This window comes from Columba livia, chromosome 4 (genome assembly GCF_036013475.1).
Source record: "Columba livia isolate bColLiv1 breed racing homer chromosome 4, bColLiv1.pat.W.v2, whole genome shotgun sequence".
Lineage (NCBI taxonomy): Eukaryota > Metazoa > Chordata > Aves > Columbiformes > Columbidae > Columba > Columba livia.
The window spans coordinates 30,260,168-30,281,897 of record NC_088605.1 but is presented as its reverse complement, the minus strand read 5'-3'; the positions used below and the strand labels follow the sequence as shown (position 1 = coordinate 30,281,897).

Below are 21,730 nucleotides of genomic sequence, written 5' to 3'. Positions count from 1 at the left end.
ATGTTGCACATGTATCTGCTGAAACTCATGTCGAAACAGACTTCAGCAGAAATAATGCTCTTCGTTAATGTGTTGGACTCTACATATTTATTTATGTATTTAACTTAACAACTGCTTTGTTCTAGGCATTTATTTACTTGTGAAATTTCCTGAGGGTAAGGTTTGTAGTAATAAATGCAAAAATTTATTATTTGTGTTTAAAACAAAGAAACAAACAAACACAACAGCAACAACAAAACAAACAAAAAACAACCCCTACATTCCTGGTGGTTAATATGAAAAATATAAATTGAAGTAATCATTGTCACAAAGAACTGTGTTCTTTTTGAACAGCTTGGATGTGGTCGTACAGTCTTACAGAAGTGCATTAACACAGTTTAGTAAGTACTTACCAGCTGAGCAGTGGCTCACTCTGGATGATCCCAGAGCACCCAGTCTGCGAAATGTGACATATTAGCTTAGTGTTCTACTACTGTTTTTAACAGTAGGAGGTGGCAAAGTGTATGCATGTAACTAGTCACCTCCTCACTATCACGATTTGTGCAGCTTGAGCTCAAAGGCATTCAGTTGTGCATTCATGTCTGAATTAAGGACATTTTTTGCATTATTCCATGGTTAAATCTGAGCCTTGAGACTTCTGATAACTTCAAAAAAATTGTTTATTTTGGCTGAAGAAAGATTATATATGTAGAAGTTTATCCTGAGGGCAAGGGGTCAAAACGAATGGTGATTTTTTCTTTATTTTTTTTTATATTGTCAGCATGTGATGACGATGACAAATGATTTCTGGAAGTCTTCTGGTATAACTTCACAAGAATACGTTTTCAACACAATTATCTATTTTTAATTATAGCTGGAGGAGTATGTGTACAAACATCACCTAAAATGCAGCTGAACCTTAACTGACAGAGCTGCTCTGAGAAAGCTTTGGTGTGGGACCATCTGTGCCTTGCCACTTTGATGGAGATGTGCTGGGCTAGAATTCTTTGAGGAAAAAGAATATCTGCCTTTGGTAGATCATTTAACAGTACCATCCTCACCTTTTTAGAGTCAATCTCAGAAGGATTTTTCAGAGTATAATATTTCAATAATGTTTATTTCCAAAGTGACTTCCTGAAAGAGTAGGAAAGAGGTCAGCAAGGAGAGAAACACAACAAAAAGTGGGTTTCCAGCTACTTGCCTGCCTATGTAGGTATGTAATGATCAGAGTTCTAAGAGAGAAGGAGGAATGCAGTTCCACCTTAAGATTAATGTATCTTGAATCACAAAACTGTGTTGCCAGAAGAACCAACCTGGTTTCACAAGGAGGTACTAATCTTTACACACTGCTTCATATTATGAGATGTTTAATCAATACAGGAACAGTGTCTTGTATCATGTGAGCATTAGGCCTAACTGAACTGTAAGTTAGTACTGATGAGTCATGAGCAACTTTGCATGTTACATAATGTCTTATTTTAAAAAGAAAAAGTTCAGATCAACAGCAACATTTTGAATTCAAGCAGTAAACAAACATCATTTTGTTACACCCTTCGGCAGCTAAGACAAAGTGGTATGGTCAGTTCTGCCTTTCATGCCCCAAGTCACGTGTTGTTTATGACTCATTTCATTTCTACAACTAGCTCTATTGTTCTGCAGAGCACAACAGTACGAAGGGATGTCAACTGAAAGGCAAGGAACAAGTATTGCATTGTAAGAAGGAAAAAACCCTTTTCTAAGTTATTCATTATTTAGTCTTTAGAGACATATGGTAAAAGACAATGAAACTGTTCTTCATAAGAGATACTTCTCTTGTTTCTGGTGTAGGTGGAAAATAAAAATCTATGTTCTGACTTTGTTTATAACCATTCCCATCTTAAATTGGTCTTCAGTTAGCAGCACCTGCAGGTGGTATAGTTCTTATGGGATGGTAGGTGGGCCATGACTACATCTGTATAATTAGCAGCCTCTGTCTTCCCCTGAAAGCACTACTAATGGAATGAAATAACAAAGTGACTGAATGAAAGAGGACTTTTTAGCCTAGTAAACATGGTACTTCAGTACAGGGCTGGAGAAGAAGAATTACATCTCTGCCTTGACTTTTCTAGGTGTTGTACAGTGTTGGCCAGAAACAAGAAACTTGCAATGGTAGGGCAGATGTTGAGGACAACTAGGTTTAGCTGTTCCTTCAGAATTTATCAAATATGCATTTTTCTAAAGGATTTGCCAGAACAGTAGTAATTACTTACTTACCTGGTTTTTATAACTTGCAGAATTGCTGGTTTTGCTTGAAAGTAATTGGTGGCAGTTGACTGGCAAAGGATGGTTAGGTTGGCAATTAAATAACAAACCTTTCTACCCAATATCAAAAGAGTAACAGGATCAGAGCGTGTTGTACCTTGTTAATGTTAATATATGAGAGATGCTAAGCTGCCATAGCTTTTGTAAAGGTGATTGTTTTCAATAGGCATAGATAAATGCTTTAAAAAGGGAAGTTTCATGAACAACCACTGAGGGATTAAAAGTAACACTGCTCATACAAGAGTTATAGCAGTTAGGATCTCTTTCTGGGAGCTGGAGTGTCAGGTACTGTCTAACATTTATTCCAGTTATTGTATCTGTCAGGTGTCAGTGGGTGTCTTGGAAATGCCTGTTGTGTCCTGACACAACGAACAGTGATTACAGAGTGCTGGCTAAGCACCGAGTATCATTTTTGTTTTCCATTACAGACAAGACTGGAGGATTTAAGGTGTTCCATGGAAATGCAGATAAGGAGCCACAGCAGGGCTGGGCATAAGCACACAAGGATAAAGTCATCTTGATTTGATTCTTAAACCTTGTCTTAACATTATTAGAGGTATTTAAATGTCTCAACTTTTTTTTTAAATGCTTCTGGAGCCTGTCCAAGTGTGTTTGATACTTGATTTTATGGCTTTTATTGGAAGCTTTTTTCCTCCAATTTTCTTGAGTGGCTTTCCAAGCTGTTTAATAACTTTATATTAAAGTGGTTAACACTTTGAATACCTTATCATAATATACTTGTAGGTATATATTCAAAAGTCTGCTGGAAAATTGTGTCCCCCAACTGAAATTTGACAGATACAATTAAAGTAACAGGCTGTTTTTTGTATCATGGATGACTGACAATTGATAAGGAAGCTGAAAGGATAAAAGAAGTGCTAAGATCAAGATAAGGTTTTAAAAGATGTTATGTTTTAGAATATTCTATTTTACTAAGACCTAAAGATCTGGGACCCATTAAATTGCACATCAGTATGCATGTTTTCAATATCCAGTGTAACTATAAATTTATATCCCTGAATTGCTACATGAAAGTGATGTAAGATATATTGGGCAGGACGTGTATAACAAAATTTAAGACTAATAAAAACCAAACAATACCAACAGCTGAATCTTCTCAAAAATTATTGTTGAAAATGCTTCTTGCCTTCTTCTGAACAAGCTCCCTTTCTTCTCCAGGGTTACATTTTTGCTGTAGCTGTATACTTGGAAGGACTAAGAACAGCTATTTTAAAAAAGATTTACTTTGAGTCTTGCTGGCAAGAAACCTAAATTATAAGATGTGTTAACAGCATTCATTAGTATTCTTCTAATCTGTTGTGACTCTTCGAAAGCTTTAGAAACACAGAGATTCTTCCACGCTATGTGGAAAGGTGTTTTGTCTCAAAAGAAACATTGTATGCTTGATGATCTCTTTAGTCTTGGGATCACAGAAGGTATATTCTGATTAGACTGCAGGATCTTTTCTAGTGGGAACAGATAAAATATAATGTTCTGGGATAGAAGCTAAAAAGACCTGAAACTGTCATCACAAGGTACATAGGAAATATTTGAAAATTTCTCTCCACACTAGCTTGTAACTGTAGTGTATTTTTCTTACTTGAAAAATGTGTAGTAACTTCTTAGTTCCCCTTTTCTTTAAAAATCCTGTAATGCGAATGTAACTGTGTGGGGTGATATGTTTAAACTTTGTTTCTGACACTTGAAAATAGAGTTGTGGAAATACTACTGAAATCTAAGTACGATGTGTACATGTAAATACCATCTGCTAGGGACAACTCCCTTAGGAACTGGAAGCATTGTGCAGAGCTATGTGAAAATAAAGTTGGAATAAACAGCAGAGCAAGTAACCATGCAGCTGAATGGACAAAGTCCAGATGTGCATTTGCAACACAAATCTCTGAATAAATTATAATTAGAATATGCATGCCAAATACACATGGAATAAAACTTATTACAGCACTTGTCACTAAATAAAAATTATTTATTCTATTTCTACACATCCACTTATGTTCCTTATCTTTCTTCACTTATTATCTTGGTCTTGCAAGCTCTGAAGTTACAAGATGTCACATTACCGTGGAATTCACCATAGGGCACCTGAAACTGTACTTTTAAAAAATAAATAATCATTTTTGGTGCCATGTTGTGAAACGACTGAGTTCTGGGGTCAAGAAATAATTGAGGAGAAAGGGAGGGGGAAAAGGAGAAAACACTGTAACTGTTACTTCTAATCTTGAGCCTGGTTTCCTAGCAGATGATGAAAGAAATCTAAACTTTGGTTTAGTTGTGTTGTTTTGTTGTTGTTGTCGAAATCCTTGCTCATCTATTTAAGCAACAGTGAATATAATATAGATTACATCTGATTTCTGTACTACTTGTGGTGAGCTGATGTGGGATCATGGCCTTATGCTTGGACACTGTATTATAACTGACTATTTCCACTATTTCCCACAGAAAAAATAGGCTGTAAATACCCAAGGAAGAAACCCTGTGATGTTTCCTTTCTGTGAGGTGCTGCTGCATGTTCTGCCCTATGTGCACTTTGCAGCCCTGGGGCAAACCTACCTGGATCTTTTATATCCCTCCAGGCACAGAGACTCTCTTCAGCTTCCCTGGCAGTGGATTTATGTAGATCAATGGTTTGAACTTTGGGGTTTGTTGATTGCACCTTAGTGCTGTGCTTCCGCAATTGTGAGACTTAAGGATTTCTCTACTTAAAAACTGACAAACAAAAAAATCACCTACCCAAGCTCAAAACCTCGACACAAGCAGGTTGATGCTGTTTTGAAAAAAAGGTAGGAAGTATAAGAGCAAAAGATCTGATTCCAAATGTGAGTCAAGTGCTTTATTTTTTTTCTTCGTTCTTTGTTTATTTTAGTATCAAGAAAAGTACCATTAATTTCAGATTGACTCTATTTCAAAACATTAAAAGGTCCAGGATGTAAGAGTTGGTGGTTCGGTTTGGTTTGTTTGTTTGTTGGTTGTTTTTTTTGTTTTTGTTTAAAGTAAATACAAAACCTGAAATTCCCATGCCTGTAAGGAAGTCAGGGTAGAGGGGAGTGTGGGAAAAATGAAAACAATAACTGAATTCTCAGTTTGATGTCATTCTTGTTGTTTGTGATGCAAGTCTTCATCATGTAACTTTTCTCTTTGTAGGTATATTCTCCTACATTTTAGCTATGGGCTTTTCTTAGAAAGGCCAAGCTGATATTTAGTTCAAAAATATATAGATTTTTTTTTTGCTGAAATAGGACCTAAATGTTTTATAAACTTCTGCCATTTTCCCCACCTCAAAAATCAGGGAGAGATGGGAGGTTTTGTCACGTCTTCATCTTATTAAGGTAACTGCCTTCGGGAATATTTGTTTGATTTAACTTTAAAAGAAAATCTGTTGAAAAACCGTTGGCAATTTCTGTCTTGACTGGTGACAGTGTGTGTTGTGTGCAGAACTTAAGGCTTAATCTTCAATCTTAGAATCTATGTAGGGAATAAATTATGTTCCAGTCTTTTTTTTTTCCTTTTTTCTTCTTGTAAGGATAAATGGTAAATTCTACCTAGTACATATTTGTTACTTTCAAAATAGTTGTACCAATGCTAGACTTGAAAACTTATTGATTTGATGTCAATATCTTAAAAGAAAAACTTGTTGTAATTAGTTGTGATAAATAGCTTTAAAAATTGTATTTTACACCTTCATAACTTCTGTAGAAACTTTATTTCAACCATTCTTCAATCATCCCTTCCTTTTGAGAAAAGGAGCATTGTGCTATTTTTACCACAGAAGCTGCTGGAAGTGATCTGCCCAATCAACCAATACTATGCTGTTTCCTAAATGTCATCTTTTTACTGGAATTTTTTGTTCTACCACATCCACTTCAAAATAAATGTGAATCTTACATCTTAATCATAGAGATAATGGATGTTCTGCAGAAGGAGTTTAGTGATTTATAACTCTCTGTTCTATGCTAGACTTTATTTAGGGATAGTAACTATTTCTGAAAGACTTCAACCTACTTACTGCTTTTATTTTGGCTTAAAATCTACCCCTTAACATAGTAGGTGGAAGAGTACTTACAGAAAATGTATTTTGCAAAAACTATAAAGCAAGTGTTGAAAATGTGATAGAAGTTAGTGTAAACAGGTGTCCTTAACGTAGACTGTGTACCAGGGAACAGTGTTCATTGGTACAGCCATGGTATTTATGTTGCACTTTGCATCCAATAAACAGATGTTTACTGATAAATCAAATCTGATTTATTTTTTTTTTTTTTTATGAATCTCCTATGTTTATATCAGCAATGGGGTGGAGGAAGGGGAAACTTGTCCATTTCACTGAAACCTCAAGTGTTCTCTGTGCTGTGGTGGTAAAGCAGTTCTGACTTATGGTCTTGGAATCTTAGGAGAAGTTAGATTGGAAGTGACTTCTGGAGCTATCAGTTACAAGCTCCTTTTCAAAGAAAGGCTAATTATAAACACAGATCCGTTTTTTTCCAGCTGGCTTGCAGATCTTCAGAGATGAAGAATCCACAGCTTCTCTGGACCCTTGCTTCAGTGTTTAAGTTTTCCTTTTTTAGGTGCTGCTCTTTATATCTAACGTAACTTTTCTTGCTGATACTCATGATTGCCACCTTGACCTTTTGCTCTACTTGTCTGGGTAGTGTCTTGCAATCTCTTCTATATATCTCCTCTTAGATAGTCAGTCAGACTGCAAACAGTTTCTCCTGAGCCATCCCTTTTCTAGCCTAAACAAGCTCAGTTCCCTCAGCCATCATGTATTTCAGATCCCATCTTAGTGACCCATCACTGAACTCCCCAATTTGCTAGTACTTCTGCTGTCAAACTATTTCCCCTATGGGCAGGCCAAAACCTAGCAGAGCGTATCTCAGGTGCAGCCTCACCAGTGCCCGGTGGAGAGGAATAACTGATGCCCTTGGTCCATTAGCAGTGCTTCTTCTCTGCAGCCCTATCAGTATGTAGCTATGATTGCAGCAAGGGCTCACTGCTGGCTTGCCCAACTTGCTTTGCACCAGGACACTTGGGTTCTCTTTGGCTACCAGATCAGTCTGTACCTGGTCTTTCCTTTGCAATGCACCAGGCATTTCCCGTTGCAGGGATTCTCATTTGTGTTTGAATCTCATGATGTTGCTGCTGGCCTGGTACTCCAGTGTACTTGGGTCCCTCTAAGCAGAAACTCTGCTCTCCTCCACTGTTTCAACGACCTCCCCGAGCTGAACTTGATAAGTGTGTGTTCTGTCTTGTTTCATTTTATGATACAAACCCTTCCCTTCTAACACCAGTACCATTTCCAGGGAGTTCCACTTGCAAGCAGCTGTTAATCCAAACTGCTGGCTGCCCATGAAAGTCATTCAGACTATTTTCAAGAGGCAGATAAACTCCAAAGGTGAGGCTTTATTCTGCCAGCAAGTCATACTTGTGAAAAGTATACTTTCACTGCAGTCATTGTACTGAACAACTCAGTTCAGTTACTCTGATCCCTGCTTCTTTTTCTACTCCTTTACATGTTGCCTCTTAGATAAGGCCTACAGTGTGTGGTTTGTTCTACTTTTGTTAGGTCTTTTGTTTGTGTTTTGTGTTTTAAAAACCAACCAAACAGAAATTAACAAAACCAACCAACAAACACACAAATCAACAAAACAACCACAAAAAATCACTAACAACTAAACCTAAAAAAAAAAAAAAAGACCAAAACATAACACACCGCTATCTATTACAACTTTGTCAATCTTTGCATTACATCCACATTTTGGTTTTGTATTTTCTTATTATCTTACTGCTATTTGTAAGATTGTTGTAGCATACTAGAAAAATATAGTTTTTACAGTCAAAATTAGTTTTAATGCATCATTTAAGTACTGTTAAGGATTTAATGTTCTGTATTAACCCGGCTTATTTCAGTTTGTTCCCCCAGCCCTCAGAATAACTATGTCAAGTGATTTTTTTTTTTTTTTCTTTTAAGATGCTGTATGTATTTAAATAAAAAACATGCAGTCAAAACCAAAACTTGTCGGTATAATGGATCAAGACATGATAGCTAAAAGCAAGTAAGCCAGGTCCTAACTATTTTCAAATATTTTAAGATCTTCATACAAAGATGGTAAAACCTGGACTTGTAAAACAGGCAAAAAAAGGAGATCAGAATATGAACAAAAGAAGAAAGATAATAAGCATGAGAAGAAAAAAAAGAAAAAGAACAAAAAGGACAGAAGAACAACAAAATAATCTCTAAATTTGATTGTGGTTTTCACTACATTCATTTTCACAGAAACTGGGAGAGCAAAGATGTCCTCTTCTCAAAGGTCACTAAGAAAGATTTCAGATGGAAGTCATGGGAAACAGGAAACTGAGGGAATGTTATAGTATTTTGATATCAGTCTATGAATATCAAAGTAAAAGTATTTATAATCTGTTTAGTTATTCATGAGAAATGCAGTAGCTTCTGCAGTATCAAAAGTTATGAGGAACACTTTCTGACGCAAGTTACCAAAACTGTAGTCCGTTCTTCTGCCACAGTGGCCATGGGTTTAGATTTAATATATGAGATAGTAATTTAGTTTACTTGTGTCTCAGGGTTGGGTTTTAATTTCTGGGAGTACCAGGGGTTGCATGTGGCTGAGGACTGATTGTGGGGTTTGGTGTTTTGTGGTTGTTGTTGTTGTTTGTTTTGGGTGAGGTTCTTTTAGCTTCTTTATGAATAAGTACTTTGTAACACAGCATAATGGCTGAAAACCTGGACTTGTTCTAATCAGTGTTAAAGCCCTCATCAATATCAGGGGGTCATTTTGTCCAATAGTTATATAGTTCTCCATCCTTAGTTGTACTGCCTGTAAGCATATGAAAACTAGAGACTGATTTCTGAAAGGAAGTTGTAGTCTCCTGAGTTTAATCACAGTCTGTCTCTCCATAAAATGTCAGAAGTTACTTTTCTCCTACCTCTGTCTCAGGTTATACATCAGCAGATGACCTGGACTTCAATATGTATTCTGCAACAAGATGTATGTTTTAAATCTGGGCTATTCTACCTATGTTTCCAGTGATGGTCACCTAGGAAATGTAAATTGGGAAGGCAATGGTTTAGGTATGATTGCTTTTTTTTTTTTTTTTTTTTTTTTTTTTCAGAAAAGTAGTCATACAACTGCACAAAGCCTATAGCTCTATCTGGACAGGGACAGTCTTTGAAATGTACATCTTAAACCCATTTGAGTAAGGAGCTTCACTCACCTTCTTAGTGAAGATGAAGTTACGTGTAAGATCAGACAGCAAAAGAGTTTAAAGAAAAAAAAAAAAAAGGATGTGCTCCTTGAAACTGAGCTCCTTGTCCAGTCTGGAAAACTTGAGGGATGGAGACTGCAATTTCCTTGGTTAATTTGCTCCATTTACTTCTTTCATCACCCTCTTGGAGGAAAAGGTTTCTGAACTCCAGCTTGAACCTCAATTTTTGGCTAGGATGGATCCTTCTTACTACATTCAGTGTCTCTTACCTGTGAAACTTCTTAATGTGTATGCTGATTGGCACTGATGAGTGAAAACCAAGAAACTCATGTTCTGATGCCTATCCAGACTAGATTATTTGAACTGTAGTTGCCATTACTAAATGTTTTACTATCTAAACTTGTAAATATCCTGAAAAATTTGTTCTTTCTAATTGTGTTGAGGGGGTGTATAAAGTAGTTACATAATAATTTAATATGTAGAAATTGTTTCTTCTCTAAATTCAGCAGTTTTCAGCTGGGTTCTGGTTAATGTCCTAATGAACAAATAACTTAAAGTCGATGTGAGAGATTTGAAACTCCTTTTTTTTTTTTTTTTTTTTTTTTTTTTTCTTTTCTTTCCATTTCCTGCCTGATTCACCAGCATGTACTGTGTTGAATAAGGTAGTGAAGATGCTTTCCTGGAAGTTGCTTTATCAGCATTTTAAGCATGATGGCTGTCCTCCTTAATGTCTTGAGAAGCAAAGCAGTTTTCTCTTGAAATGGTAAGTGACATAATCACAGGAAACACATCTGCTGTAACTAAATGTCACCTTTGTGCAAACAACACAGGTAATATAACCAGCCAAATTCAGAGTTCTGAATAAAGAAGGGAAGACATTTTGATTCTTCAATATTTCATGTAATTGATTATTACTTCATAGTACTGAAGATATAGCAGTGTTTCCCTTATTTCTCTACCAGTTTTAAACCTAACATGCTTTCCTTTGGGTTGGTAAGAAATGAAAATTTCCAAGACAATTGATGTTTAAAAACTATGTGCTGTCCTCTTCATTTTAATGACCACTAAACCATACACCTTTTAATTTTTAATTAAACACAGGGAAAGCTGTTTTGAATCTTCTTTAATGACACAGGAGGCTAAACTCCTTTGTAGAAAGAAGTCAGTGTATCTCGTTCCTTCCTTTTCAATACCTAGTTTTCAGAAGAGAAGAGATGTAATTATTTTTGCTTGCAGTATAAATAGGATGCCAGCGCAATGCTCTCTGTACTGGCAAGGAACTGATGCTGCCATTGAAGTACATGATCCAACAAGAGGAAGTGCTGCCCACGCATAAACGGCAAGGTTAGATGTAACTGTTCAGTCAATTAAAAAAAAAAAAAACAAGGGGGAATCCTCAGAAAAATGTGTGAGAACTACTTCATCTGCAAGCTGTAAACAAGCTTATCATAGCAACAGGAATGCTTTAAGGATAGTATTGACATAAACACTGTAACACTTGGCTTAAAAATTATGTGCTTAGTAAAAGTTTGGAAAGCAGCTTATTCTATGTGCTAAGTAGTACACTAGTGCAGTGATGCATCTGCAGAAAAACTGTAAAAAGCAAAACATCTTTTTCTTGAAGTTTCTAAGAACCTTAGGTTATCATGAACTAAATACCACATGTGACGTTGGTTGTGTAAGTCAGCTGGAAAATACATAAATATTTTAGTCTTTTCTTTAGCAGCTCGTACAACATTTTTTTCCTCACTTCCAGCCTTTAGTTTATAAATTAAGGTCACTACAGCAGCAAGGAAGAGTTTAGTTTAAAAAAATCCAAAAGACTGCAACCCCTTAAAAATATGCACAAGGGTATTTATTAACTTTCCTGGTGTAATACTGTTTGACGTATTCCAGTCTACTTGCAGTGCGTAGATCCACTTTGTACTTTCTTTGTTATTTTCTTTCCTACAATTATACAATTTTCTCAAATGATTGTTTTTTATGGGAAATATGTTTATGGTGAATGTGTCAAACTAGTCTCTCCAGACTTTATTAGTTAAGCTAAACATCATGTTTAGACAAAACTCTGCAATGAAAATATTTTTTTCAAGGTATTTTTTTTTCTGGTGCATGTTGGCATTTTTTTTCTAACAGGCTTTCTCACTTATACCATTAAGTCTAGTTCTGTGATCTCTTTAGTTAGATTCACCAAAGTGACTCTGCAGAGGGCTGTCCTCACTTCTCTTTTGACAGCCCTTGTTCTAAGAAAATCTGAAGAAGCCTATAAATCGCTGGAGAAAAAAGTGATAGATAACACACCTCATCAATATTTTACTGATATATAGAAGCACTGGGAGCTTCACGTAGGATGCATGTCTTCTACGTACTCTGTACTTTGCCACAGAAGTGAGGAAAATTGTCAGAGACTGTGCATGTTTTCTGGCGATGCATATTGAGGTCTTCTCACTGGTAGACGAGAATAATAGATAACACTGATGTGAGAAGATTTATATCTTATTTGAGTTTAATGTCACTGAACTATTATTCTACTCAGATTAGTTTCTGACAGCTGGAGTCTTTGTTTACAGCTTGTAGATGAAATGCACTTTCCAATAACTGAAGTGCTTCATGTCTTTCACTGAAGCGTTCATCAGTTTGATGATGTGCAGGTATTGCTGCACACTAGTTACAGTTCTCCAGCACAATACCAGTAGGTCAAATCAGTGTTTGCAGAAAGACAGCATTTTATGAAATTCAATTTCCTTATCAAAGGACACTTTCTACTTATAAAATGCTACAATTTAATGTGATTAAAGAGCAGCTGTATAGAGGACTTGTATCCATTACTGACTAGTGACAGCTATCAAATCACGGAAGTGCAACTATAAGTTTGGATATTTAACAGTAGTGAAGGGAAGGTGAATGCAATTTATTTGCTTAAAAGAGAATACCTTTGCTGTCTATGGTTGCTTTTCCATAAAGTAATCTTTGAAGTATACGAAAATGAGTTATACAGTAATTTAATATAAGCAATGTACAAGCCAGAAGGCAAAAGCATTTCAACTGAATAGCAGATCAATAAAAGAAGGTCTTAAGTAAAATTGCTTTGTTAGGTCAGAATAATTAAGTTATAACATCTACCAGGATGAAATTACTTCATACAAAGAACAGAAACAAATTGCTTGGAGAAGTCTAGTACACCTGAAACACAGGTTTTGTTCTTACAGCTCTGAAAAGCAGTCTTAAATGCTCCAGATTTTTGTATCAAATTGAGAAAAGGACAAGTTTAATTCAGTTAAATAGCCTGTATTCTTTTAGTTGTTCCAAAGTGAAGGTAAAAGCATTTGAATGAATGAAGTGAGCATATATTTAACATTGAATTGAAATAAAAATTATAAATAAGTGTTAGATTGCTTTTAAGGGTAACATTCATACTTCTATTAACATAAATAATTCCTGTCAAAATAATTTTTGAACTTTTTTACAAGTTAAAAAAAAAATGGATACTTCAGATAAAATTATTTCTGACAGCAACGTGCTTCACTTTTGCTAGCCCAATATGCAGAAATTGCACTGAAAACCTTATGTAGACACATAGAGACCACCTCATTAAGCCAATACAAGATCAATTCTCCCTAGTTTAATAATGATTTTTTTTTTTTTTAATTGTTCTTAAAGCTTCCCAGGCAACATGGAAGACAACAGAATCTCCATCTTTACTGATGGATCTTCTTGCAAATGAAACTCATTGTTTCTTATAGTATTTTTTATGAAGATGCGAATCATCTCTGTTCTTGCTTTTGTCATAGTTAAATATTATCATTGTCTCCCCTCACTGCACTTCCTTCACCTTCTGCCCTTTGAGTTAAGCAACTTTAAATTCTTTTCATTTCTCCTGAAATAAAATCCTCAAAATTCTACTCTAGATAAGGTCATTACCTGCTATTCAGGTTATGTTCATGTTTGAACTTTCTAGGATGATGTTTATTCTTTTGGTTTGTCTTTTAAGTAACTCAGATTCTTGAGTGTGGTATCCCTGCTGGGATGGTTTCAAAAGAAGGTGTGGTAAGCACACAGACTACTTCATAACTTGCTGCTTAGGGCACGGGCATGGAGTTGGGAAATGCAGGTTGCATTTGAAGGGAAAGGAGTTGAATTTGTCTTCCACACCCTGAATGAATGCTGGAATTTATGAAGAAGAAAGGTATGATTGTTTGTACAGGTTGTGAGGCAGCTTTCAAGAAAGCTATAAGAGTGCCAGACATTGGAGTCACTTGAAGGATTCAGGGAAAGGAATCTACTGTCTGGCCCATTTACACATTTTGAAAGTACTAGCTGGCAAAATTCTCTGTCTTGCCATTAATTGAACACCTATGGATATGTACAGAAGTTAATCTAGAGGTATGTAGGGAACTATTTATTTTGTTCATTCCTTTAGAGTTTTTCCTAATTTAGGCATTAGCTAAGGCTTGGAAGAGGTACTTTTAATTTTGGTATCTAAAATGTATCAGTCCCAGTTTTGACTTGCTGGTTTTGCATTGTTTTTAGATCTAGACATACATTTTGCTTTGTTTTGCTTTTTATCCTTAAATGAGATAAGGGAAGTGCTGGATGATTTAATAAAGGCTGATATGATCACTTAGTCCAGTAATGTGATTGTATGACCATCCTTCTTTCAGCTTCGCTAGAGTGGCTGGTTGAATACTGGAACACTTCTTCACCCTTTGTCATGTTCACTGCCATAACCTTACCAGATATGTCTCTCTTTAAGCCAACATATCAATTTGCTCTCAAGTTTGTTGTCTATTATTTTAAGTGACCCAAGGTATTTTGCTCGTAAATCTTAATAATAATCACTATAAACATCACCGCTCATTGTCAGAGAGCTTGTAGGAAGCTATTTTTTATGTTATTGGGTTAACATATTGCAGACCTTCTTCATTAGATCTGTGCTGTAGAGGGGAAATTAGTTATTGCTCATAGGGCGGATGTGCATCTGCTTTTTATGCAACTTATCATTTAGGATTATGAACCAGTTTATTTTATTTTTTTTTTTTAGGTAAAGGTTGGCATGTTTGACTTTGAATTTCTACTTCTCAGATTAAATAGTTAGAATCACTAATAGACTCAACCATGCTATTTTGCCACACCCACATAGACTAAATAAGCAGTTTTCTATATTTACCTTTTTGCGACTTTCCTTTTTACATATAAAGTGTATATATGTACATAAATATATATACACTTTCCCCGTAAAGCATACTGCAGTTTTCAGCCTATTTTTCAAAGCCTTAGTATAGTAAATATTTCAATCCGTGTCACTGTATGTAAGTACACATACTTACTCCCTGCATCTTAAGCTAATCATCCAAAAGCTTGTGACAGCAAATGTAGAGTGGTTTCCTTGTCTGCAGCAGTGCTCTTTGAAAGGGAAGATTCCCTGGTGAATTCATTATTACTCTGAAGTCCCACCCCCGTGAAACTGCTGTAGAAACATAACAGGATTACTGCTTAAGAGTTTACCAGGATGCAAGTAAAATTCTTCCAGTCAGTCAGAAGCAAGCATCTTGGACAAAGGTAGGAAAATGCTGTCTTTTATATACCTCATGACAAAATAAGGAACTATTTCAAATTTATTTTCTGTAAATAAAACTCCTTTAGAAATTGCAATATCTGTTTTTTGTTTGGTTGGTTTTTTGTTTTTTTAAAGTGATCTTTTAAATACTCTGAGCCTGGCTGTGTAAATATATCTTGTTGGGGTTAGTGTATTCCCATTCAAACAAACAATAGATGTGAAGATTGCTTTGCTGTTTGGAGAAGAAATATAGTTCAAGACATTTAAAAATAGTGAAGGGATGGATTTTGTACTTAATAGATTAAATTACTTATGAATTTGAGAGATGATATTTAGGATTTGTTTGTTGCCTAACAATCTTACCTTGTATCTTGTAATTTCATAGCATAATGGAAATGACAATATTGTCCATTGTACATTATATCTTGAAAAAGCATACATTTCTGTCTCTGAATCAGTGTTTGGATGAGAGTAATTTGTTACACTTATAGAAAGGATTCTTCTGTATATAATCTTCTAACTTTCTTAATTAGCTAATGTGTCAAACTTTCACATAATTCAAGGAAAACAAATTAGCTGGATCTAATAAACTAATGGCACAGAAGTGCTCTCAAAATGTAGAGCTGCCTAATCAATGTGGTGACAAACGAAATGATCTGTGGCCTTCAAGGTTAGGAGTTAATTGAATGAATGGACAGATTTTTTTTTTTATTTTTTCTTTTAAACAGCTGCTCATATATTCCTAATGGACAGCTTGGTTTTATTCTTTCTTAAAGTAATTGCACATTCATCCTTAATTGAAATTCCCTGGTTTTAACCAGCAAGTTGCTTTTAGGCAGGGCAAGGGTCTTTGACGTTTATACTTTAGAGATTTAAGTTGTCAATATGATGTATAGAGCACCTACTTATAAGTGACTAAAAATCATTTTAGCCTGCACTTAAAATGTTCCCCTGCTCTCAGATTCTAAAAGCTGAGTGCTGGGAATCTCAATTTACGAAATATATTCCATGTTTCAGATATAGTTTTCTCTCCACATTACTGTATGAGGAAATATAAAACAGTTTAATTTTATTGGAGAAATAGATTTTCATTTATTTACATAACCAGCTACATACAGTATGAATTACTTCACTGACAGCTAGGTCAAGAAGACTACGTAATGAGATCTGGATTCTTAACAGAGTTGTAGTCTGAGTCTCAGTAAGTTCTCTTACTAGGATTTAGACAACAGAAATGTCATAACAATTACTAATGTTCAAGTGATCATCCATGTCTCCAAAGAAAATAGGGAAGCCAGCTGATTTTCCTGCACTTCCTCCAACTGTTCCATCTCTGAGGGACATAGTGATCAGAATTAACTTCATTTTGGACTGCAACCCTGCTCACTCACTTGTACTTGGTGGGAGCCTGTATCTGTCAGTCAGTTCTGGTCCATGTCATGTCTTCTCACTGCTCCTCCAACCATAGCAATCCTGAAAGTCTGGATTTAACAGCTTTTCAGACTGGAGAAAGGAAGGAAACAAAGATTCAGAAAAAATGCAGAAGTATAAATGGAGTTGCTAACTCATGTTCAAATGGAGTCACAATCAGGACCCAGTGAAATGCAAGATTAAATCCATGAGAGCTAGCAAGGAACTATCTACTGCCAGTGGTCCATCCACCTCTCTGTTATGACAAGCTGGATGAGCATTTTGCATCAGATAACAGCATAATCCTGTGGTGTACCTCAGGGGTGGCTGATGAACTGAAGAAGCAAAAGGCACCATGATTAGCAACAGGTGCGATCGTGTGCCCGAAACCTAGGTACAATTTTAATATAAAGGCATCTAAAGGTCTCCTCAAAGTGTGTGTGTGGGGTCATGTCTTGGTGGCAAATGTGTACTGCAACAATTACTGCCACCGGACAGATTGGCAGCCTGAGCTTCACCCTCCAAACCTAGCATATTTTCTGGATTGACCTAAACACGTTGCGGTTCAGCATGTGTGGTGGCATATGAACACATGCCAAATAGTCTGCCAGGCAGATTGGCTTTGCTACGTGTGATTGTGAGGGCTCAAATATGCTAAATTCAGAAAATGATAGTTCATCGATATCACTGCACATACTGAAAGTTTGGTATAAAATTACTTATTAAAAATATACAAATTTATAAGAGTTTATTAAAAAAATTAAAACAAAACCAATTTGTTTTATCAGTTGAAACTTCAAACAGGAAATAAAGTGCAGATAAGCAGAAACTGTTTATGTCTCAACACCCAAGTTCATTTCAAAACATCACTGGTGGCACAGGAATTTTGAGTGTGCTTTGGGGGCTTACAAATTTTAGATGAACACCTTAGTTTTACTATTGCTGGATTTGGCTCTCACCTCCTGGAATCTTAAGGAGAGGCTTCTTACGTTTCACCTTGGTTTCAGGGAGGTACTGTGCAATATGAACAGTGTTCTCCACTGGTGTCTGATACAAAAAAGGCTGCCCCTGAGAATATGGAAGCAAGTAGTTATTTTGTTTGTTGATCTGCATAGAGTTTGGACATTCAACATTGATAGGACTGCCTTCTAGCTTCAGCAGACTATATTCCACAATCATGCCTTGTCTGTTGTCGAAACAATGTTATTTTTCCTATAGCATTTGGACCTCTGCTTTCTCCTGCAGATCCTATACCTCATTTCCCTGTACTCCAGTGCTTAACACACGTGTGAGTTGGGCCATATTCCTGTAGCCTCAAAAAAAGCTTCGGGAGTCATATCTCATAGCTGTGCAGTGAAACAGTCTGTTCCCTTGGAAACTTAATGAAAAATAACCTGTCCTTTGCTTTTCACACTTGAATGCCATCCACATCCAAACGTGTGGAACACTGTTGGGTTTGGTTTGTTTGTTTGTTTTCTTCACTCTCCCCTTCTGAAACAAAGTAGAAAATGCATAGGTGTCTGGCACTCTTTGGACTAGAGGTAGCTTTGCAGAGTGAGGAAGTAAAGCAGGAAGAAAGGGAAAAAAAATTAAAAAAAGTCAAAGGAAGAGCCTTCCTTTTTTTAAGACTTCTATCCAAAAATAAAAAATAGTTATCCCACATACTAACAATTCATATTTTGTAACTGGTAAACTACAAAGAAAAGGCGCTCTCACAAACCTCATTCTACATCTTTCCCCATCACTTGCTCTAGCCAAAAGTGAAAAGGTTCTGTACCTTGGAAATTCATGAAGGTATGCAAAATGCAAACATATTGTGTAGGGAGAGGGGGGATGGAGGGGAGATGGAGAAATCATTCCACCCTTCCCACGCCTGGCAAGGAAAGAACTTGTACTACCACTTCTGTTTACTCCAGTGTGAAAGGTTTTCCCACCCCTGCTACACAAATATTGCAGTAGGATAAATACTATGTTTGTCAAAAGTGATGTCTCCATGATCAAACCACCTTCAACAATCCAGTCTATTGCACTTTAAATATTAAATTTAAAAATTTAAATAAATACATAAAGCCCACGACATGAAGTGCACCAGAGGGTGTAATTTGGAGGGGAGAATGGAGAGCTTTGTTTTAGGGTTTGCAGGGGTTTTGGTTGTTTTGTGGGTGTTTTGTTTTGTGTGTTTGTTGTTTTGTTGTTGTCATTGTTATTAGTTGGGGGGTTTGGTGTTTGTGTGTGCTTGTTTGTTTGTTTTAAACCCAGAGCCTAGCAAAAAGCTACTTCAACTATGTTGTCAGAAGGTAGGATCACAGAATGTCCTGAGCTGGAAGGGACTCACAAGGACCATCAAGTCCAACTCCTGTCCCTGCATATGACAATGCCAAAATTCACACCATGTGTCTGAGGGTGTTGTTTAGTTGTTTCTTGAATACTGACTTGGTTCCCTGGGGAGCCTGTTCCAGTGCTTAAAATGGGAAATACTTATTTATTCCAACTTCAAACGAATGAATATGAAACTAGCTGGTGTGATAAAACTACTTAGATAGTACAAATTGACATGTATTTCTCAAGAGACTGTACGTGTCTTCAGGTCTAACAGGTGCAACCAAAGAAAACCTGTTCCTGGCTTGAGATGGTAGGACTTAATTTTCTTTTACAGATGGACTTATATTCACCAAAAATCAGATGAGTGGGCAAGTTTACAATAAGATTTCAAACTTATTTTCTTAATAATAATCTGTAAGCTAATGAGCCACTTGCATTCTGAACTTTATGTGTAGTTGTCTATCAATAGATTTACAAATTAGTGTGCTTTGTCAGATGCAGAAAAAATTGTGTGCTATTTAAATTACACAAAAATATACAAACATATTCAGATTTCTAGTTTGTTTTCACAATGCTAACATTAGCACAGCAAGTTATGAAGTTATAAATTCAGATATTGATATATATATTTCCATAGAAAATTCTGGCATTAATTCCTGTTATATATATGACAGTCCTGATACATATGTTTATATAAGGGGAGAATAATTCTTTAGTCTTTTCAAATGTAAAGGTGTATTTGAAATGCAATGCTGCTCATGTACCACTTAAGTAAGATGATAGTTACACGATGTATTACAATCTGTACTGATGCATACAGGAGTAATAAGCTAGCTACTCATTATCTGTGTAATAATGCATTCAATGTACTTGCAGATTTTAAGTTTTACACCTGATTTTATTTACTTTACATATTGGTTCCCTGTGGTAAAGTCCTGTCAAAAGACTTCTAACAGTTTTAGCAATCAGTTTTACAGAGCTAGTCTGGATAATTCATTGATGGTGTCAATTCTATTTAGACTCCCTTAATGTTACTGAAATTTATCTAGTGTTATTTTACCTTACATTCATTCAATTGAGAGTTCTATTAAAATCAGCTAATGTCACACAAGTGTAATCATTTATATCTTATTAGAAATTGGTACAAACCAGCATGATACCCTGTGTTTGTGCCTTGAGTTTATACCAGTGAAACAGCTTGATCATAGGTAGATACCAGGAGGTACCAAGGGTATCCTGCCTGACCAGAAGGGCTGTTGCTCCAGAAGGGTCATAAGTCTGCTTGTGGAGAGTTTCAGATGCCTTTTGGCATCTAGAGAAGCCACAGAAGCCTAGGTGTATGTAACTGAATCTCAAGCTCCTTTGTCCAAAGATTTTTTGGTAAAGGAACACACTTGCCAGCGCAGCTGCTGTGTTCATAAATCTGGTCTGGGGTGGCTCTGTGCCATAACCTTGCTTTCCTATTTTAATTTGGGCTTTTAAAAGGGAAGCGTGCACAAGTACGAGTAATGTAAACATGACTTTTGCTGTCTATTCCGTCCATAACAGCTGTTGATTATAGAACAGCCTTGAATGCTATAGAGGACATAGGTATGTATAAGGTTAAGAGTTGCTTGTTTGAAGCTATTCAATATAATGCTATAATTTGCTGGATTTCATGCAGCTGCCAGTCATATTCTTTATGAGTTCTATCAAACATACAATTAATGGATTTTAAGTTTGACAGAGCTGTAGTGCGGTATGGGCTTACTCATGGCAATTCCTTATGTTGACATTTCATTACTCAAGTCTTCCTCCAAAGTTTTTCTGCTGACTTACCTAGGTTCTGGACTTTGATTGGGTTGAGTGGGTGATCGTTTGGACAGGTTGTTGCTGAACATAACGAAGGCATTTCCCATCCTTGTTTAGGGAATACTCTGGGTACATTGTCAGCTCTTGCTGCCTCTTATTTTCCCTCTTTCTGTCTTGCTGGGTGGGATTTGAGTGCTCTGCCTGGGTTACTACTCACAGACCAGAGAGGGACTCAGATTGTGATAGGTGTTTGCAAACTGGGCTACTAACTAGCACTGACCTACTCTTCTATAGTGCCTAGGGCTGAGAAAGACATATGGCTATCAATTTATTTTAAAAAATAATTAATAGAAGTTAAACATGTAAAAAGCTGATTCCAACTTTCCTTTGTGGGTGGGAAGGCAACTATATTTTTCCTGAACTAGGACATCTGGAGCATGTGCAGACATTGTAAAGCAAGACAGCTGGGAGAAACTTCTATAGTTATTTTCTTAAATGCTCGTTTATTCTGACATATCTCTGTTGTATTTTTCAAGGATGGAAAAAGGATTGTGAGAAGATGAAGAGGAATTATTTTGGTTCTTGAAATAAATGAGGAAGAAAAAATAATATATTTTTATGGTACAGGGTGTGTATATATATATAGGTTTATTTATTTATTTATTTTAATTCCCCTTGATGTCAAGAAGAAGATCTGTTACTTTGACACAAAAGAGAAGCATTTTCCTTCTTTCTCATGCCAAGAGTCATCAAGTAACTCTCTGTCAGGTGAATCTAACATTTGCAGAAAAGCAGTTCCTGTAAGATGCATCCAATTAGCCTACTTACGTCACTTAATACTCTGTGCTTTAGTGTTCTCTGACTATAGATTAGTTTCTGTGTTCTAATTCCTGCCATTAATATTCACCTGCCATAATCTTGCTTTACCATGCATTATTTATCAAGTTTAAAAAGTGTTATAGCAAGTTCTAACTAGAAAACAGGCAAAAATGTAGTGTAAAAAAAAAAAAAAATAATAAATGTGGTTTTAACCTAAAGAGCCCACACACTGATGAAGAAATATGAAAAATGCAATTAAAAATTACACAGCTGGGTTTACAGATACTAACACCATGCTGTTTCCTTGCTTTTTTTAAC

At 36.1% G+C, this 21,730-nt stretch overlaps 1 protein-coding gene across 1 annotated transcript in view; it reads left to right on the top strand.

Moving 5' to 3' along the window:
* Positions 1-15,024: 15,024 nt before the first annotated feature.
* Positions 15,025-21,730, top strand: part of DLC1 (DLC1 Rho GTPase activating protein) — a 262,569-nt gene continuing 255,863 nt past the window's right edge. The window contains exon 1 of the mRNA XM_065060997.1: positions 15,025-15,072. The gene's annotated coding sequence lies outside the window, so the exon portion shown is untranslated. The remainder of the gene's footprint in view (positions 15,073-21,730) is intronic.